Genomic DNA, 4,416 nt, shown 5'->3' with positions numbered 1-4,416 from the left:
GAACTGAAAAGGTTTAGTCTGTTATCATCATGGTAGGAAGAAGCATGGTGGGATGGTGCTGGAGAGGTAGCTAAAAGTTCTGCTTCAGAATCAGCAGGCAGCAGGAAGAGTCAGTAGTGTGTGTGTGTGTGTGTGTGTGTGTGTGTGAGAGAGAGAGAGAGAGAGAGAGAGAGAGAGAGAGAGAGAGAGAAAGAGTCAGTGGACCTGGCTTGAGTATTTGAAACCTCATAAGCCACCGAGAGAGAGAGAGAGAGAAGAGAGAGAGTCAGTGGACCTGGCTTGAGTATTTGAAACCTCATAAGCCACCCTAAATGACACAGTTCCTCCAACAGGACTGCACCTACTCCGAGGCCACACTTCCTAGTAGTGCCCACCGTGTATGAGCCTATAGAGCCATTTTGAATCAAACCACCAGAGAAGGCAAGCAGCAGTTTCACCCTAGAATGAGGCGCAGAGCATTGGCTTTCTACAGCACTAGATATTTTTGACAGTGAAATGAGAATTTTGAGGAGTGCAAAATGGCTGAAACTCTTCTTATTTTCCAAGAAGAACCAGGATTTTATGTGATATATTTCAGATTTAGTGTAAAGGAGGGAGATTTGAGAATATGAGGATGAGAAAGAATAGTCGTTTTCTGTTGTAACTTGTGAATTTAGATTGCTTAGTAAATAAGTCCCTTTGTTTATAGAACCCTAAAGATCTGAGATCTATGTGTCTGAAGCCTGCATTCCAAAGCCCACTGAGCCATTTCCTGAGGTCTCCCATCATTCTAGTGGAGCAGGGGTAGTACAGTCAAGTGCCTAATGGGGTAGATTGTAAAACCTGGATGCCCAAGTTAGACTCTTGGCTTTTCTGTTAGTGGATTTAAAACAGGTGGGTCAAGACATTTGTTACCTTAGTTTCTCCGAAGGTAAAATGAGTAGCTGATAATGTCTGTCTTATGAAGCTCCTATGAAAATGAAATGAGATAATTCATATATAGTACCCAGGACAGTGTCTACTGTCTGTTAAATCTTCCAGGAATGTTAAGCATTTTTCAACACTTTAGAAAAATGGTGCTGCCTGAGCCAAATGCTACAAACAAAATAATTTTTATTTCCCCACACATTTTCTTGTATCTTGTTGAGTTTTGCAAACTTAAGCTTTTCTTGTTTTTCTCTATTTCAAATACAAGCTGTTCCAACAATTCTCTCTATCAAAACCCACATGTTTTAGGCCACCTTAAGGGTCTCAGAAGAGATGATGAAGCAACCCTTTAGAAGTTCCATTGGTTGGTGATGTTTTTCAGGCTTTGTATTATATGTATAATAAGCCTCTAGATGCTCATAGTCTGGATGTCAACTGTGGCTGTAGACAGGGCTTGAGGGTGTGAGGGTTGATTGGGGTCAGTGTGGGGTATAGGATGCACCCCAAGTTATATCATAGATTCCAATTGAGGAAATGTTTTCTGATCAAGTGGGCTGGATGTAGACACTGAAAGCAGACTGAGCAAACGAGGAAAGTCAGACAGAGCTAGGAGTAATTATTCAAGAGCGAAACTGGGTTTGGAATCTCTTTACAGAAACACAAAGGTTCTTTCTCATTTTCTCTATTCCTGCTAATGGCCACTACTAATGGCTGCTAGAGTCTTGAGGAAAGGTAGAAAGAGTTTTAATGGTTCTGCCTCACACTCTCTCTTCACTTTCCTTCAAGTCTGGCCAAAAAACCCCTCACAGCGTTGATAGATCACTCTTTAGCTCTAATCTTGCTAGGAGGGTGTTTTCCTGCCATGATGATGAAGAGAAAGCATGCGTACACATACGTAGCTCTGCGTCTCAAAGAAAGCCATAACCACTGTCCCACTGAGGAACAGAATGGGAATGACACCTCCTAGATGGGAGTTATGCTCTACCTTGAAGCTTCCACGAGCCAATTGACTTACTAGGACCTTAATAATCATGGCAAGGTTGCAACGCTGCAGGTCCAGAGCCTAATTACAATTTATCTCAGGTTATCTTGGGTTATCTTTAGCCTAGTAGCAATTCCTTGCTCACCTCTGTGTCTGAATGAACACCCCTGTGACTATCAGGTGAAATCTCTTGGAATGTTATTAACTGAGCAGCAGACAACTAGCTAACATAAGGAAGAGGTATGGGATGTCATCAGATAGCATCTGAAGCCTAGAGCAGAATTTTTTCCACTTTGCTGTAACCTGCTGCCTGATATTTCTTTATATTTGTCATGAGTTTGTTTTGTTACCGTAACAACTTACTGAAATGGCTGCCATGTTGTGAAATGGAATCTGGGGAAACTGAACTCTGTGTTCTTGGGACATGGTCCCTCATATTGGCCTCCAGATTTGATACCATGATATCTCTTTACGATGAGAGTGCTTCTTGAATTGAGAAGAAAATTGTGGCTGAATTAGGTGACCATAAGCCTGGCCTGTAGTAGCCTCAGTAGGTGGCGGAGTTTGGGAGATGCCTGATGCCTGGCTCTGATCACACTGGCTCTTTTATTTTAGAATTCCAGGGGTCAGAGTCTTGTAGCTTTTTTTTTAAAGCAAAGCCACCATCAAACATTTCTTGAATCCAACTCTACCTACTTGAGGTATCATTGAGATCATAGCAATAATTGTGAAGGAATATTTATACTGTTTGCTTAGAGAAATGATCTCCACTTAAAAGAGCCTTGACAAACAATTTTCAGATGCTTAGGGTATTAAAATTTACCTGAATTTCTTTCTAAGAAAAACAATAAGATTATAAACTACCACTATAGGTAGCATGGTATTTTTTGGTTTATATTTTATGATCTTTATCTGTTTCTTATAATAGAGATCTTTGAATTGAAAATAAGTATTGTTTGTATAAAATTTGTCTGACATTGATGTATCTATTTGTATATTTAAACAAATAGCCATTTCTAGTACATTTTTGGCCATGTAAGAATAAGATTTAATCTGAAAACTAGTTTTTAATCATCTAATTCTTACAGGAAAATTCAATGTGTTATATAATTATACACTTAACATATAATAGCTTTGTAGAAATACACATAAAGTGGTTATTAAAAATTTTGTAGTTATGGCTAGAGAGGTGGTGCGGAGGGTAAGAGTACTTGCTGCTCTCGTATATGACTTAAGTTTGGTTCCAGGCACCTATGTGGCAGCTAATTACGATCGCCTGTTACTCCAGTTCCAGGGGACCCAGCCCTTTCATCTGGCCTCTGTGGGAGCTTCATGCACATCACACTTAATCATATAAACAGGTCAACACTCCTACGCAAAATTTTTTTAAAAAAATGAAGTAAATCTCACCCCCTGCATCTTTAATATCAGTTAACCACACAGTCACAACATCTTACCAAAAACAAGCCTACTTTAATTCATCTACAAACTGAGGTCATGTAGAGTTAGGAGTAACGTTAAACACTGATGATGACACGAACAATGATGGGTCCATGTGATGAGATCTTCTCAGACGCCTTCCTTCATGCAGAACATGTATGCCAGTGCAGTGGAAGGAAATTGTGGAAGTGGATTCGGAGAAGGAGGCTGACCTCACAGAGCATCTAGCTATCATTCCTAAAGTCATCTAAGTGTCTTTGATGTCCTGACATCTGTCACCTCACTGTAGGGGACTGCCCTGATGTAACAGAGGCTCTCACAGTTAGATGCCTATGTGTGTCTTAGAAATCGCACATTTCCCTCATCTGAAGAACCTATGTTAATATTAATATGTATGTATGCATGCATAAATATGCATATTATTTATTTATGTGTATTTGTAGGTCACAAAACTAGACGGGATCTGGAAAGGAAAAGGCTGTGAGAGGGACAGGGAAAGAAGAGGCTAATGGAATACAGGCGGTATGAAAGCAGAAGCAGAGACTAATCTAGAGAGAGAAAAGGAATGAGCCAGGAGCAGGAAGAAGGCAAGGAGGAGGGTATTTGGAGGTGGGGTGAGATTAGAAAAAAATCAAAAGACAAGTATGTGTGAAAATGTCCTGATGTCACCCATAGCTGTGTATTCTAACCTAAAAAAATACCAATTAGAAAAAAAAGGAACGTTTTCTGTAGGGGAGCTGAGGAAAGCTCCCGAGAAGCTGGGTCTGGTGTCTCGTCTCTAGTCGCATGTCTGGCTTGTCCTTCACAGTGCAATGATGACGTCTTTACTAGAGAAATCCTGCGGAGTGATATGAATGATTTTTGCCTTCACTGCCCCATTCAAATCTATATACATCTACAGATAGCACAGACTTTTAACTTTCTTTGTAAATGGATTTCTGCTTAAATACACAGAATAGGTTAATTTTGAAAAGTGCATCCAAACTCTGGTCCCAACCTTATCCCCTGGCAGTATGTATTTCCAGCATTTTACTTGTGTCTCCACATTATAGCTCCCTTCTATAATAGCAAGGAGAGTCAGACAGTAG

The sequence above is a fragment of the Microtus ochrogaster genome, linkage group LG12, assembly GCF_000317375.1.
Source record: "Microtus ochrogaster isolate Prairie Vole_2 linkage group LG12, MicOch1.0, whole genome shotgun sequence".
NCBI classification, from domain to species: Eukaryota; Metazoa; Chordata; class Mammalia; order Rodentia; family Cricetidae; genus Microtus; species Microtus ochrogaster.
Note: the sequence above shows the minus strand (reverse complement) of the source record.